General features: G+C 43.7%; 1 long non-coding RNA gene across 3 annotated transcripts in view; it reads left to right on the top strand.

Annotated features, from left to right (window-relative positions):
- LOC140510068 (uncharacterized) overlaps nucleotides 1-17,333 on the top strand; it is a 150,963-nt gene that overhangs the window by 122,368 nt on the left and 11,262 nt on the right. For 2 of the 3 annotated variants that reach the window (XR_011969077.1, XR_011969076.1), the window contains exon 3: nucleotides 15,460-16,941. This is a non-coding gene — a long non-coding RNA (uncharacterized lncRNA). Of the gene's footprint in view, nucleotides 1-15,459; nucleotides 17,331-17,333 lie in introns of those variants that run through there. The other variant, XR_011969078.1, reaches the window with a different exon arrangement.

The raw sequence follows: 17,333 nt of genomic DNA, 5'->3' as shown, positions 1-17,333 counted from the left end.
TTGTCTTCCCTTTCCTCTCTCCCTGCCCCCCTTCCTGAGTTTTGAATGTTTAGGTAGGAGTGAGGACTTTGGCTGTTGTTTATGGTGGTCCGGACCTCCATGGTTTGGAGAGGATTTTCCGACCTGAAATTTTCAACAAAAAACAAAACAAAACAAAATTAGAAAAATATCGGCTCCAAAGTGGAAGCACCCATACCCTTCCTAGGAAGCTATTTTCTTACAGATTAAAAAATGTATATTGATAAATTTCGTTTTGACCCTCTTGTTCATTTATCAGGAGTTGAGAACAACTTTCTTTCCTAGTCAGTCTGAATTCTAGCACCGGGAAAAGCCACACAGTATGCCAAAAGACAAGATATGATTTGATACTCTGGTTAGGATTAAGGAATGTTTATGTCCCAGTTAAAATAGCCATGTTTCTCCTAGCCCACACAAGATCTTTTTCTCCTCCAAATTGGGATCCCTCAATTTGAGAGCAGGAAGAGACTCAAGGGCTCATGTATCCCAGTCGTCTTATTTTATAAAGGAAACCAAAGTCCATTTGTCTCCCTCCTTTGTAGCTCTGCCACTGGATTTTCAGGGAAAGGAGGTTCCCAACCAGCCTGACTTTTATGACTCTTCCCAATTCCAAGTCCCTTTTCTCTTATTCTACCAAAGAAAAATATCTTCCAACTAGAGTGTTCCCTCACTCCCATAAGAGAATACTTAGGATCCCATTCAGAACCTTGGTCACAAGCCTTCGTTGTGTCATGGGATGATGTACTTTTGAATTATATGAAAAAAAAATTGGCCACTAGGGCCTCAGATTGTGTTTAGGAAAAATCTCACTTGATCCCTGTCTTTGGAGAGAGAACCTTAAGTCTCCAGAGGATCTGAAAGTTTCATGGGACTAATTCTGGCAGCTGTTACCTGGCAGGAGTGGAAGGGTTAAGAACCCTGTGTGGAGACCTTGGAGTAAATTAGTCCCTGGCTCCTGCATCTTTTGATCTGATCTGGGTGACCCCGGTCTCTACTTCGTCCATCACTGGGTTTTTCGCATTTAGAAAGTCACAGAAAGAGAAAGAACTAAAGGAAAAGAAGAAAAGGAGGGAGAGAGGAGGGGGAGGAGCTTGTCGTGGCCACTCCCCCTTTCTAATGAGTTAATTTCTCGAAATTGGTTCTGAGCTTCCAGTCCTTCGAACCGAGGTTCCGGTGACTCCTGCGCTATGCAGTAGATACATCAGCTCTGCGTGGAGAAACCTTCGTAGGGGGAGCAGAAAATTATTCTATTGATATGTTTGCTCCAAGGTTGATCTTGGCAGCATCAACAGGCAACTAATGCTTTTTTATGGGTCAGTCTCCTGTGTGACTTCCAGACACTCATGCAATGCTGACAGAAACAAACTTTATTCTCTCTCTCTCTGTTTTCCCATCTCTTCTTTTTTCCCCTTTTTTAACATTCCCCCTCTTTCTGTCGCCTAGTGTCCTCCCTGAAGCTGTAGTCTTTCTATTCTGTTTGAGAAAAAAAAGAGAAAGGGAGGCAAAAAAGACTGCCGAAAGAAGCCAAACACTAAACATTCCAGAATCCATGCTCATAGACTACGAAAGCGAAACCAAACAGTCCGGGGGGGGGGGGGGGGGGGCGGGGGGGGAGGAGAGACGGTGGTAGCTTTAACCTTGACCCTGGTAAAAGTATGTTTGTGTGTTTGCGTGGGTGTGGGTGGGTGTATGTGTGAGTGACAGAGAGAGCGCGTCCCGGGCTTAGGTCTTCCTAGAAGTGAGTCTTCCCCCAAGTAGAAAGGGAAGTAGAGGAACAAGTTTTTAGTATTTGGTCCCATGGAGATAGCTAATAGTCCAGCAGAGAACAGATATTGGAGAAAGAAACAAATCCACTTTCCCTCCTTGCCTGCCCCATTCCAAATCCAAACCTAGTGGCCCCAGCTCTGGGGAGCACATGGGTCTGGGAGCCAAGAAGGAAACCCTGCTAACCTTCCTTTTTTGCAAGGTGGCTCCATAGCAAAGCGAACTCTTCCGAGTAGCTGTTTCTAGCAGCCGGGAAGAAGCCTCTGCCGTTTATTCGAGTGGTGATTTGTAGCTCGGCAAGGGGCTGGGCTCGCAAACACCCTGCAGGTGCGGGTTGTAACTCTGTCATCCGGAGGACTCGAATGCAGATGACTTCGCAGCCCGTTTGATCGGCTCTTTGAAACTCTTTACAATTGCCTGTGACGAACCGCCAGGCTCAGTTTTTCTTTGAATAACGCTTGAAGGGTCTGTCCTTGGGGTTTTTCAATATCCCCAGCATATTTTAAAAGAAAGGGAAAAAATGTTCCATTTCAGATTAGACCTCATCAGCAAATTTGGGCTGCTTAGGGTCTGCTCCCAAACCAAGTTGGTTTGTTAGTTGGTAAACCAGCGAACACTTTAATTTTGCACAAAAAGAAGCCAAACTCAAATGTTTTGCTCTCTTTAAGGGGAAGATTCATTTCGAAGATAAGTCCATTTCCTCACACACACCCCCTCAACACACACACAGGTTACAAAGCAAACTTGAAGAATAATTGTTGGTGGATTGGTTTATTGTAAATAGGAGTTGTGATTCTTATAAATTAAGCGACTTGTTTGACCCCCAATGTCTCCTGGCCTTTCTACAGCAGCTTTGTTGGGGAAACCTGGGGGTTTGTGTTCCATCTGTCCAAACGTAGCAGTTCATGATGTAGTGAAGAATGTCCCGGACCTGCAGTCAAGAAGGACTGTATTTGAATCCTCCCTTGGAAACTTGCTAGCTATGTGAAAATAAGCCAAGGCGTTTACCTCTCTAAGCCTCAGTTTCTTCATCTGTAAAACAGAGGTAAAAGTACCTATTTCACAGAGGCGTTGTGAAGCCCAAATGAGACCAACTAGATAAAATATTTATATAACTCTTTATCATTATTATCTCTGCCAGCTCTCCCACCCTCCCCCAAACTCAAGCATCCTGCTACTTCCTTATAAGCATTATCTGGAAAGGGGAGAGGGTGGAGTAGGGGATGAACTCTTAGCTGCAACTTGCTCCTGGTAGGGCTTTGTTTCGCTAACCAAACTTTCTCAGTACGATTGTGGCCTGGGCTGACAAGTCCTTTAGGAAGGCTTCAGGCGACAAAGGGTTATCCTGAAATAAAGGGCGGGCAGGCCTACGGAGAAAGTTTGCTCTGGCCTTTCTCAGTCTCCCCAGGGGAGGGGAAAGCCCTCGTTTATGGTGTAGCTCAGGGCGGACAGGGCAACCCCCCAGAAGGGGCTCTACGCTCCTCCGGCCAGTAGCAGAGGGGCAGCTTTTCACCCTTTGTTGTTCCCAGCCTCTCTCCCAATTTCAAGCTTCACTTGCCCATCCCAAGTTGGTGTGTTAATGACGCTATTACCATCTGGCTCGCCCTACTTTCCAAACCCTATAAATCTCCCTGCTCCATGGCTCGCATAAGTCTCCAAGTGCCACCGTAGCTAGAAGAAAAAAAGAGGCTTTCACGGCGCCGGCGTCCCTTGCCCAGGCTGCCCTGGCACAGCTCCTCACCCGACGCCTGGGGCACGGGATCGCTGCTCCCCAAAGCTGATTTCTTCGGGGGAGGGGAAGAGAGACTGTCGTGGTGGGCTGGGGAGGGGTGGGAGCAACAAATCTTCCAATGTAGTTCCCTTTACAGCGTTTTCTTTCTCTGAAATAGGAAAACTGTCCCCTTCCCCCCAGCAAACTTTTAGTGACTCCCTACCCCGCTTCCTTAGTTTGTCTTGGGCTCAAAAGGTCCGAGGCAGCTTTTGGTCTTTTGAAACTGTTAGGTTCCCCTCGCCCAGGATGGAGGTGAGGGTATGGGATTCAAATATCTCTTTGCTACAAGGGTACCATGTCACCTAGCGCTAGGATACAACTGTACCGGGCTATGATTCTGCCCCTGCCACTGCTGCCTTAGGCAAGGCGTATTTGTGCCACAAACTCGAGGACACGACAGGTAAAGGCGCCCACCGTTCATGCCCTTTGAGATCGATCTGGTCACTTTTCTAGATAGAGACTCTTTGCGTGGGTGGGGAGAAAAGGCATAGTAGATGTATTTGCTGAGTTTTTAGCTACAACACAAAGTTGGTCCGACTTCGATGCTGATTCAGAGAAGGGGTCCATCTATGCCCCCGCTCCCAGGCAAAGAAGAGAGACATTAAACCACTCTGGATGCCATCCCAGCCCCTGGCATCACGGTGTCATGCCAACGGCTCCTTGCTCCTGCCTGCGGACAGAAGAACTGCGATATCCCCTCCTCCCATTCTCCCTCTCTTTCTCCCCAGGCGTGAACACCACCCTGCTAAGGACTCAGGAGAGCAGGTAGTCCCAACAGGTTGGAGGAGGATTCTGTGTCCATTCCAAGGTGACTAGTTTTAGAGAGCAGCTGTGCATCACAGCCAGCCGCCGCTTATATCTTCTAAGAGGACCTTAAAATTTAAGGGGGAAAAATACCTTGTCAAGCAAGCAAGAGAAGCCTCTTTAAAGAAACACAGGATTTTCAAGTGATCTAATTATTATACGTAATTACAGATGAAAAAAAATCCCTTATTATATACTCCTAATAGTTTGTATGAACTGAGCAAAGAAGGTGCCAAAACAGTGATTAATTACTATCAGCCTGGTGTAGCTGTTTCCTCACACAAGGCCACCTTTTCTGCCTTTGCGCTCATCCTTCCTACTCCAGTCCTGAGACCGGGAAAGGGGGGGAGGCAGTGGGGGGTGGGGGGGAAGAGCATGTTTATAATTTTTTCTTCCCACCTTTTCTTCAAGAATGTTATAAAGTGGATCTGGACAAATTGCCGAGGATATACAATTTAAGTAGACGCACTTTTAATCACTGATCATTAAAATGCTTATGTTAAGTATACTCAATTACACGCATGACTTCCCCCTAACAGAACTCCCTATTCTCCCAGCTGCTCACGTATTCCTTAACTATAGTGGGCAGCAGAAACTCGATTATGCTGAATCCATACATTTCTATGGATTTCATCAGCCTAATTAATGCTCCAGTGTGGTCCGTGGGCCTGAATGGACCCTTCACGATTACTTTAGGTAAGGAAGTGGGCCGTGCTGGAATTCGAAAGGGGGCTTTTCCCCTCCTGAGGTACCCGTGGGGTCACTCCGGGACTCCTCTGAAGTAAGGTAGGGTTCTAGAGTTAGAAAAAAGAGTGAAGAAAGAGAAAGGAAACCTGAATGGAATGGGGGAAAGCAAGGCAAAGCTCCAACAGGTATGGGCAACAGGTTCAATGGCCATCTGTCGCTGAAAGGTAGAAGTGCCAGAATCTCATAAACAGTCTCCAACTATTTAGGAAGGGAGAAAATAATCAATATAAAGAGAACTAAACTTCTGTCTAAATAGGGAAAATTCAAAGCACATTTATAGTAGGAAGGGGCAACTAGGAGGAGGGAAGAGGGGAGGGAAGAGGAGAAAAGAAAGAAAAGAGAGAGCATGAGAAATAATTAAAATAAATGTCCAACTAGTGGGAGAGAGACAGTAAGAGCTAGAGAGAGTATAGAGGGAAATAAATTTCCATCTGTTGGCTAGAAGAGACACGAAGAAAGAAAAGAATGAAGAAAATTAATTTCTAAGTGATACTACCTTAAATTCAAACTAGACTTTTTTCCTCTCCCTTACTTACTTGAACCCTTTCAGTAATCTTAAGAAGTTGATAAACATTTCGCACCTGTTTCCTCCTTCCCCTAGGAGCTGTTTCCCACCTCCATGTGTTTCTCCCTTCCCCCCCCTCCAATTCTGGGTGCTTGCCTGTAGGATTGCTTCTTTTCCCAGGAAGGACAACCCAGAAAGAGTCCTGGTCATCTCAGCCAACAAACTGCGCTTCTGCAACAGATCAGCATTTAAGACTGTCCCTTGTTACATGAAATGGACAGTAAATTCATTTCTCCAACCTGAGAACCTCTAAGGTCCCAGCGTGGTTCTTTGCTTCGAAACTGGACTTTTACCCGGGCAGGAGGGGGGATGGCGCCACTAACGAACAGTAGTAGACTGGTGCCCCATCTCTCCGTCCAGAGTTCAGCAGCTGTAAAAAGAAATAGCTTTCTTCGTCCTGTTTGCTGGTGGTCAGTCAGTGTTCAGCGTGAGTGTTTGGAAAAACTTGAGGTAATGGGGGTCTGAGATCCGGCCAGGTGAACGCCTTTGCTAACCTCACAATAACCAGTAGCCTAAGCTCCTATCTATCCCAAATCGAAAACAAAGCCCCGGCGCATTCCGCGGGTTTCTCCAGGCATTTCCTTCACAACTACGGAAGGCATTTATGTGGAAGAGTAGATGGTGGTACTGGGCAGTATCCTTAGGCCATAGCAAAAGGAAGGAAAGGGAAAAAACAAAGAGGAGAGGAAAGGAGAAAGAGAAGGAAAGAAGGGAAAAAAGAAAAGAAATTAAAATAGTCACTTTTTGAACCTTGAAGAAATGACCTAGCCTAGCTGTTGAAACCGCTACTTCTATTTCCCAGAGCCCACGAATCCGCAGACAACCTTGCTGCCCTTCTGAGCGCGTTGATGGACCCCAAAAGTGCCCCCTCCTCGGCCAAACTTTAAATCTCCTTTTCTGGGAGACTGGAGTGGGGAAGATTTCAGATCCATAACCAAATTACCACCTTGGAACTTTACGCTTGTTATGCTAATGTGATGACTTTTGTAGTCAGTGTATACTCCCAGGCTTGAAAATTAGCTCTTCAGAACGCTTTGTATAATGACAGACAGAGACAGAGGAGACAAATGCTTCCGCAAGGGTGCTACAATAAGCTGGCAAACACACAGGAAAATGGAAACCTAGACACGTCAGTGAAATGCAAAAGAGGGCCAGAAGTCGAGGGAGGGAGGGAGGGAGAAGGAGTTGGGGGGAGGGGGGAAGGTGGCAAGTTCTTGCCTCTTTGGATTTTGAAGATGCTCACCACGTGAAACTCCTTCCCTGAGCTTTGGTTCTGAAATATTCCAGAGGGCCCCATCTCTGGGATGATCTCAGGTGACTTCTCACTGGAGGAAAAGTAACAAAAGAGGAATATTTCATTAATAGCATTACATGAAAGTATATTCCCCAGAGTCAAATATTTCTGCATGTTTTCTTTCTGAATGATGCTGGTCGTGTGTGTGTGTGTGTGTGTGTGTGTGTGTGTGTGTGTGCATTAGGGATGGTGGGGTGTAATTCCATAATAGGCTTGTATGTATATACACACATGTTAGTGTGTGTATGCTTGTATAAAGAAAGAAGTATATGCATCAGTATGGGCCTCCAAATACAGAGAATGCCAGACCCTGGGAACATTTGGTTTATTTGAGCACAAAAATCCTAGATGGTTTCTCTATACTGCACGGAATAAAGAAAGGCACTGAGAGGAGATCAGCCAAACACAAATCTTCAGTGAGCTGACCTGCTAGAGTAGGTGACTTATCTGTTCTGTTTTTAAAACCAAATCAAACAAGACAAGACTTTTTGCATGAATTTCATTGCTGTTCATGTGTCCAGGACAGCAGTGGGGTGGGAGCCCCATGGCTGCCTATACAGTTAAATAAGTAGAGTTCACACACCTATCAGGTAACCAAGAACTAGAGCCTGAGCTATTGGAGTCAGGTGGTTATCTCTCCTCTCCTCAATGGAGATCAGAGCTTGATCACTCCTGGCCTTGTCATTGTGTCCTCCTTGCTGGGAATGAGAGTGCCTTCAGAGAAAAGCAGCTCTTTCCCTGGATGGGATTTCACCTCTCCTGCACTACATATGTTCTGATTGTCAGTTTGCAGCTTTGGAGAATCTGATGAATTATGGAGGTGGATACACTTGGAGCCAGGCACAGGGAGGCAGAAAGGAAAATTGTTGCTGGTTTGGAGGTGGGGGTAAGGAGCTTTGGAAACTGGGTAAACTGGATGGAAATAACACTGAACTGCTTCTAACAACAGAAGTTCCATATTTCTCCAAATATTGACTGCCCCGACAGGTAGATGCAGTGGTCCCTAGATGGGGAAAGAGAGGTGGCTTAAAATCTCTCCAATTCAACCAAAGGTGAGTTGGGAGGTGGAAGGAGTAAAATGGCAGTATAAACCCCTTAGTTTTGAGAAAGATATCCATTCTTTGAAGTTAGAAGCCTACTTTTATCTCTCTTGACCTACCCCACTAAATTTCCTCTTGAATCCCTTTCACTAGCTTAGACCTGGTGGGCAATGAATATGGTAGCCATAATCAAACCACTGTGGGTAGGAGAGCTTCCTTCTACCAGTCAGCAAATTCTTGGGTGAGTGATTAACTTTAAAACCTGGAGTCTACTGTGATATACATTCTGCCAAGGTCATGAAAATCACCTCTGGGGTTCTTAAATTTGAACACTTCAAATGAGTTTACCGGCCTAATCCAGGAAGTGGGGTGTAGGGGTACTGGGACACTTCATGAAGGGGCCACTGAAAAGCTCTAAGAACTGAATGAGATACAGAATCTCTAATGTTACCTGCAACAGCTGTAGAAGAAGAGGGGGTAAATAATTTGGTTACATTTTTTGATGTGAGTGAGCAGAAGGGTAAATTAGAGTACAAGAAGGGAAGGAGGAAAGGGGAAGAGGGACAGAGAGCTTCCTAGAGGTTTGTAGGTTTGTATTACTTGTGGTAAGATGCTTTATTCATTGGCTTGTGTGCTGAAAGACATTTGAACATTCTGGATGTCCTCAAGGCCCTTTATCCCAGCTTCAAAGAATAGTGTTGGAAGTGGTCAGATGTTTATTCGGATTTCTAAATTGGAAATCAAGGGGTCAGTGGGACCAGGGTTCAAGAAGGGACTTTTGGATTTAACACCATTATTAAAGTATACATTTTAAGGATGCCACACAGCAGACTGAAAAGGCTAGATGAACCTTTTTCAGACCTCCCACATACCCAGTCCCTGCCTCTCTCTTCTCTGACTGCACACCTCTAGGTGTTAGGGTAGGGGAGGATGATTGATCATCTGTAAAGAGGGAGATTAGCTTGTCCTCGGTGTCGCACATGGACACCAAGGTTATTCTTTAGCCACTGCAGAATCCCTTCTTCTGGACCCCATGTCACCCACACAGGGTATTTTCAAACTCTGAAATGCCAATTCAAATTATTTCTGTAGCCAGGGGTTGCTTAGGATCTGTGACAGCTGGGTTTTTCCTATCGATTATGTGACACCACTGTTCATCTGCACACTTTGAGAAGACGAAAAAGCCTCCGGTTGCACAAGGAATGCCTCTTGCGCAAAGTGCCCTGACTTCATGTGCACCCTTCTGTGGAAACAGAAGGATCGTAGTCTTGTCCTGAAATAAGGGAACAGTTCCCTGTGTGACCTCGACTTTTGCAACTGCAAAACCAGGAAACCTTGGGTCAGAAAATGAATGAAGAAGCCATCAGAGTCCTCATTTTTATGAAACTGGACCTGTAAGAGACATATGCCCAAATAGAGTGGGCATTTACTGTTTCTATTGGTTCGTTATGTACCTATGGGAAAGGCATGCACATGCATGTATGCATGTTGTTAATTTTTAAAATATCCTGAAGAAACAGGTTGCGTGCTGGTTGAATGCTTGATCACTATGAATTTTAAATAATAATAATGACAGACACAAGTAAATGCTTGTGGGATGTGTGTCAGAGCTCCACACTATTGGTCTTGGAGGATGATGTTATGGTAAAAATACACTACCCTCCCCTCCACAGAGAGGTGGAGAAATAAGGGGGCAGAATGGTGTATATGAATGTTGTTTGTCAGATGAGGTGATTTTATTAGTTATTTTGTTTAACTGTGTTGCTTTGGTACAAAGGAGGGTTTGACTTGGTGAAGGAGAGAGATGGAAATAGCCAGTGTAAAAATCGAAGGGATCAATAATATTTTAAAGAAATAAAATAGAGGATTATATGGAAGCAGTTACTCATAGACAAGGAGAAGATCTCCAAATTTTTTGTCATATGTTATAGGCTAACTGAAGTTAGACCATTTTCCTAATGTACCTGCATATATGATTCTTCCACTCACTATTTGTGTTAACCTCAAGCAAGTATTTTAACCTGTCAGGGTCTCAGTTTCCTTATCTATAAAAGAAGAGTATTGGATTAGATGACCTCTGAGATTCCTTCTAATTTTAAATTCTATGATCCTATGTCAAAATACCTAAAGGATTTCTCCCAGGGACAATTTTAAATCTATGACAGGTTTTTCTATAGGTCCAAATATGCTCACCTAATTATTGAATCATTCAACCTCCAGAATCCTGCCTGCCCAGCCACTTTGAATTAGCAGGTATTTAGAAGCCAATACATCAAGAACAAGGGAATATGAGTCTACCGCCCTGATGAGGCACCTAGGGGTGCACACACAAACACACACACTGGGAGGAAGAGAGCGAATCAGGCTCCAGTATGCTGGATGAGGGCCAATGGAAGAGTGTTGAAGCTGCCTTTTGAATCCATTAACTCTTCGCCTTCTGTTTGAAGCACTAACTGAAACCAGACTCTTGGTCCTCGAGCTTCCCTCAGCCGGCTTCCCCATCCCCTGCTCCATCCTCTGAAGGACTCTCCTAGTCCAGCCTGTGCCCCTAGGCTTGCCCTGCCATGGTTCTAGTCTTCCTTAACCCCAGCCTCCCCAGGATTCCCTTCCCATATTGCATGACTGGCTGCAAATAGCTGAGAATAACTCGGCTCGGGGAAGAAGGACTTCTTTTGTTGATTCCTAGTCTCCAGACCTTTGACTTGAATAATATCTCCTCAAGTTTTGATCCTTATTGCTAGAGCTTTTGAGTTGGGCTGACTCTGCTTCTAACCATTGCATCCACCCATGGATAATGAACCACTATCTCTTTTCTCTCTTGTCAGTGCTGAACAACCAGGAAGAAAAGAGATTTAATCTGGCCTCATTCCTTTAAAGCAGTAGCCAAGTCAATCCAGAGGGGAGTTTCCCTGCCCTTACCTCCCTGAGTCTCTCTAGGATGCCCATGCCTACCTACTGGACTAAGTTTATGTGAGTGAATGTGTACCCAAATGACAATCCTGTCCCTCATCCACGGTATTTTGCCAGCCCAGGAATACATCATATCTGTATTCATGGCAGCCTTGACAAGAGAATTGAGCTTCTGGATACCCATTAACTGTATGACCTTGGATGAGTCATTTCTCACTCCTGTGAGCCTCAGTTTCCTCATCTGTGAAATGGGAAGGGAATCATACCTACCCAGATTTCCTTAAAGTTGTTTAATTTTTTTTAAGGAAACAGTGATGCCTTTTCTTCTGCTTCCTCACCTACTGAATCAGGGTGTAGGATGTGGAGGCTGGGGGTGGGGGGTGGGGCGGGGGGTGGGGCGGGGAGTGGAGGGGAAGAGAAGAAGGGATTTGGAGACACAGGACATAGGAAAAGTTTCAGGCTCTTATGAATCTGGTGAAGGAACTGACTTTGAGGAAATGTCCCTTGGGGATGGTATTGTGAAGGGATGAAGATTTTGAATGGGACAGGATTCAGCTCTTCTTTCCCCGCCTCTCCTTCCTTCCTCCTCTCCCTTTCCCCTCTCAGCCTTCCATTTCTCCCTTCCCCCTCTTCCTCCTGTTCAGCCTCAGGACTTCCCACTGTGGAACTTAGGGATGAGCATCCACATTTTGCTTGATCAAGAAGACAAAGCATGTTTTCTTTGCTAAAAAGTCCTCTAATGTCCCACCTACTTTTATCATCTCTCCATCCACTATTCCTTTGGAACAGCTAGGTGGTGCAGTGGATAGAGCACCAGTAAAGGAGTCAGGAGGGCCTGAGTTCAAATCTCACCTCAGACACTTGACACTCACTAGCTATGTGACCTTGGGCAAGTCACTTAACCTCAATTGCCTCATCTTGGGTCATGTCCAGTCATCATGAGGAATATTGGATCACTGGATTCAGATGGCTCTGGGAGGAGAAGTGAGGCTGGTGACCTGCACAGCCCTCCCTCACTCAAAACAAAGTCAAGTGCAAGTCATGTCATGATTTCTCTGATGGCATGGTCTTCTTTGGCAGCGAAAGACAAACATAACATCCACTATTCCTTATATACATACAAAAAATGTATGTATATACATCCTCCCTGCCTGGATTCTGTTTCTGGACTTGTGAGCCCATTTCAAGGCAATCAGAGATGCAAGAAGTAGAACAGTGAGGTCTCTTCTCAGGGATATGTGTGCTGCTCAGGTTGGCTTTTTAGAAGAGTGTTAAGCCCGTCCTGCCATGGGGAGGATGAGTGTGGAGTTGGGAACAATGAACAATTAAGTAACATGGAAGGGAGATGCTGGAAGTGACATGGTGGTTACAATTTCTCTCCTTTAAACCTCAACTCTGTGATGCTCTTTCCCATTCCCATCTCATTTTTCATATCCTGGGATACACACACATGCTCACACACATACATATTTAATCTTATTTTTTTCCAGTTACATGTAAAGAATTTTTAACATTCATTTTTATAAGAGTTTGAGTTCTAATTCTAATTAATATAGATTACATATGTGCAATCACATAAAACCTATTTCTGGGATATGTTTTGAAAGAATCTGAAGTATAGAGCAGAAAAGGAGTTAATTCCATTTAACAGATGAGGCACAGGGAAAAATAAGACGGCTTGAGGGGGGAAATCGAACAACTCCCCAATTCCGATCGTACAAAAAAAGATTCCAGCCTGAAATGGTTTGATTTCCATTGTCCAGGATAGAACTCATTGATTGAAAATATAGATCCCAAAGTTTTAACATCTCTAACAAGAAATATGGTAGCGGGTAAACATTTGTTGAGCCAGTCACACATCACATTGTTTATTTGTTTGCTTGTTTTTCACTGAAGCAGGCTTCACAACTTTAAGAGTCAAACCTTCCCTGTTGTAGCATGAAAATTCCCCATTCAGGTGCATCTTGATTTAACTAAGTCTGCTATATGAAAATACAGATTTCCCTAACAGGTAAATCTCTGAAACTCTAGCCACACTCTACTCTTTTCTCCCTCCCCTCTGCCACCTTAGTGCCAATTTTGTTCATGACAAATGCACTCCTCCGTAGGCTCAGAGTCTCCTGGTCCCCTTCAGAGCCCTTAGGACACACATTACTTTACCTCTTTGCCTCCAAACCCTTAATTAAGCCTTTTTCCTCTCCATCTCCTTCCCAGCTTTTCACAGTCAAAGATACCTGGGATTTAGGAAGCAGAAAAGGAGGCTGCCCGATAAATAAAATATTTGCTCAGTTGAAATGTTGAGTAGAAGCAGAGCCCTCCCACACCTGTTTGGATGGGAGCCCTACGTCTTGCAGGTGTCCAGTCTGAGGTACTAAGACAGGGTTGCCCAGCTATGGTGGTTCGACCCTCTAGCCCTTCATTTTCTGACTTCTCTGATGGAATGCCTTCCAACAGATACAAGTTAAGGCTGAACTAATTTAGAACAGTGTCAAAGTCAAGCTAGAATAAGCCCTTCCCAGACTGGCAGCAGGCCTATCTTACAAAGCATGGAGTTGAATGTACTCTGTTTCATACCCCTGGAAGCTGAGAAGGACTCGGCTCCCACTGAATGCCCTTCTCCTCGGTATTTAATTACAAACCTGGCAGAGTGAAGTCTCTGTTCTGATTAGAAGAAAATCAATCAGTGCTTATTAACCACAACAAACCAATAAAAAGAATTAACTGGGGCAATGATATTAATCCGCCTCTTCTTGCTCTGATAAAACTTAAAGTAGTGAGGATTTGTTTGTTTATTTGTTTTGTTTTTACCCTCTAACCATCCTTCATACTGGAGATATCACTGCCATGTTACCTGGCATCCTAACCTTTGTGCATGCTGACTTCCTGAAAGCTTCTGCCTTCTGGGAAAAGGAATTCTTCAGAAAACCAGGTTTTAGGAAAAATGTGTCTCCTGGCTTCAGATATCTACTTTCAGTCCCTATTTGCACTTTCTCACTTCAGTGAGGAGTAATTGGGACATAGGAGGAGAAAGCTGAGACCTTGGCCTTAGACCTGTTTAATTATAGCCGTGGGACTTCCAAAAGTCCCTCGTCGTCTCTGGGTATCTGCGGAGACTTGTACTGCAGAATCTGTAAGGTTCTTTCCCTCACTTACAGTTTAAGAATCTGTTCTATATTTTTTGAATTGACCACAGAGGACTGAGAGCTTTGACATTAAATACTGAACATGTCATAGTCCATTTCGCAGAGGTTTATATAAATCACTGGAAATGCCACCGATACAGACAGTCTGGCCCAGGAGATACTGAGAGGGAGCACCTATAAGGGAACTTCCATAGTTCCTCTGCATACAAATAAACCACTGCTTAGTAATGAATGCTTCTTGTCCAGATCTATCTCAGAAATAATGTCTCACTCAACGAGAGGTTTGCAGTTCAGGAGTCTCTGGCCTGGTTTGTCTCTTTCTAAGTTGCTCTATCATCTCTCCCCCAGAATCTCATTTCCTGCTCCATGGTGACTCCCTGGCTCTGCCAGCCCCAGGGTCTTCTAGAAAGACTGCCAGACCTTCCTAGCTAGAAAGGGCAGTCAGTGATCATCATGGGGGAAATGAGCTGGCACCATAGGTGGGATGACTCACCAACCTAGCTGCCCACTCCAACACATCAGCATTCTTGTCAAATTGAAAGACAGGTGTTTTTGTAGAGGGCTGTTGGAACATACCGATTAGCTGCACAAAACTACTCTGAGTTTTGTTCTCAGGCTTTTTTGAGAAAAATACATTTTGTTGATGTCTTTTGTTTGTTTCTCACGGTTATTTTTTGATACGGTCCTCCTTGCTTCCCACCCCTGTCTAGTTTTATCCTATCCCACCCCCTCCCCAAACATATTGAACCCTCTCTTGTGACAAGAAAAACATTTTTGCAATAATAATTTCCAGTGTGTGTAGCCAACATTCTGACCTGTAGTCCTCTACCTCTTAACCAAGTAGAAGAAAGTGTGTTCTGCCATTTCTCCTTCATCGTCATAAATCCGAATTTGGCGGTCTTTCAAAGTTGTCTCTAGTTACATCATTGTTTGTTATAGTATATATTGTTTTGATTCTATTTACCTATCTCTGCAGCTTATGTAAGTTTAAACATTTTCACTGATAATTCTACAGGGGAGAAATTATTCCCAAAATGGATTTTTAAAGAATCAATATTAATTAACCAAACTTAGTTTTATCTCTTTTGCTGTAGGAGTGAAATACTTACTCTAAATTATACACATGCATATGCATGTTTTTTTTTAAAATAATTGTTATTTCATGCTTATATCTAAAAGTAGAAAGTAAGGACATTGGTCCTATCAAAAAGCATAAAAAATTAGAACAGAAACATATATATTTTTTGAGTGTCTATTTCTCTATCTTTGTCATGTCTTTTTTTCCTTGACTTTCAGTAGAGTTGAAAAAATTATGTTTGGACTAAATACACTTTAGTTTGTCATATAACTAATGCCTTTTCAAATGCAAATGCTCATCTTTTTTTTTTCTTTCCCACACCCAGACTACAGGACCTACAAGATCTAGGGATGATGGAGAAGCCTTTGCAGTCTTCCAGAAAATCAGGGTTTTGAAAAGTGGAAGAAAAAAAATTGTCCGGGAGAAGTAACAGGAAAGTAACCATTTTTCTTCTTTAAAAACTTGAGGGGACACGGCACTATTTAAAGAAACCTGAGTTTCAGGGTATCTGGACTTCCAAGCAATTAGAAAGCTGCTTTCATGGTACCCCCAGAGGGGCAGCTTTTAAAATTCTAATTTCGGGCTGTCCCCTAGAACAGCTCCCAGTGGGATTCAGTAGAACATGTTAAATGCTTTGCTATTTGGGGTGGAATGTTATTTGGAGGAACTTTAGGTACAAGATTCCATCAGGCAGCAAATGGGGAAGAGAAGAGTCCCCTCCTTTAATGTCCATTGTTGTAGAAATAAAGAGCACATTGTATTTTTTTTACCTTTCAGGGTCCTCTTTGATTCCTGAGTATCCTTATGTATCATATACATTATTTTTACCAATACCTTTAATGGGAGACCGTGTTAATACGCACACCTAGACATACTTACCTAGTTTATCTTCTTTTACTCTTTTAATTCTACTGTTTAACAAGAATTCCAAACCAAATACTATTCCCATTAGAAAAAAACCAACTAACCAACCCAGGGCACTTTTCTAATGCAAAATAGCCATTTTGTTCATTTTTTTTTAATTTTGAGCATGCCAAATTAATGAATATTTTCAAGTTGTTTTCTCTTATTTTTAATTTTTTGTTTTCTTTAAAAAAAAAAAAAGGAGAAATCAGTTAAAATAACAGCATTCCAATAGATCCAGGAAGTCAGAGTAAATGCTACATATTTTGAGAGTCCATTGGGGTGTGTTTATCATCCCTGTCAAATGCTAACTCAGAAAGCTCAGCCCACTCTGCCCCACCATTCTAACTCTTTTTTTTATATTGGAAGACTGTGCAAGTGCAAACCTTTGGGGGCCGAGGTGTATGTTAAGGGAACGGGATTAATATTAACAGCTTTTGTGAGCAAAGAGCCCCAGCCTATCAGCTCATACTGAAGCAGAGCTAAGGACCCAAACACTTTCATTCTTTATCTTGCATCTCTGCAAGGTGGGTTTTAACTTTTTTTTCTGGATTTTTTTTTTTTAATTTTCCTTTTCAGTAAGAAGGATAAGCTTGGAGTATCCAGTCGCCGTGGTAACTGCCAGAAAAATCCTCCTGAAGTTTGAAGAGGTCAGCTAGCAGGGTCAACAACTCTGGCCTCTTTCTGCGCTCAGCCTGGCAGGCCCCAGCCTGCGGTTGGAGTGTCAAGCGAGGGCTAACCCTGGGAGGTGGGCCATTCCATCTCTGATATAAATTTTTTGAGTCAGTTCACGGCTTGGGCTCTCCAGGTGGCCTCCAAAATCGATGGTGACCTCCTGACCCTGTCTCACGGAGGCCTAGCATCTAACCTAAGCAAGGATTTAGCCAAGAATGACAGCTTTCCAGTGAGTGTTATTGGGACATGGTAAACAGTTTGGGGGAGCGAGGATGTAGGTGTGAGGGCTGGAGGCCTCATTAAAAGCACATTAAATAGTAGTTTTCAAGATCCTTTTTCAGTTAAAATAAATTGCTGGTGCCAAGAATTAGGTCCATATTGGGCACTGGACTCTTCTCTCCTTCCTTAAGATCTTCTTCCATAGTGGAAATGTTGGGGAGGTGAAAGCAGGAACAGTCTCCCTCCTCTCCCTACCAGACCTCTTGGCCCCCAACAAGCCTTTGGGGACAAACATGGAATATAACTGCTTGGCTTACAACAGAATCCCTGTATTCTGGGAATATGTACATGCTTATTTGGCCCCCCAAAGCTGATTATTAAAATATAAAATGTACGTCAGCT

This window comes from Notamacropus eugenii, chromosome 6, assembly GCF_028372415.1.
Source record: "Notamacropus eugenii isolate mMacEug1 chromosome 6, mMacEug1.pri_v2, whole genome shotgun sequence".
NCBI classification, from domain to species: domain Eukaryota; kingdom Metazoa; phylum Chordata; class Mammalia; order Diprotodontia; family Macropodidae; genus Notamacropus; species Notamacropus eugenii.
The sequence above is the reverse complement of the archived record's forward strand: the minus strand, read 5'-3'. Positions and strand labels throughout refer to the sequence as shown.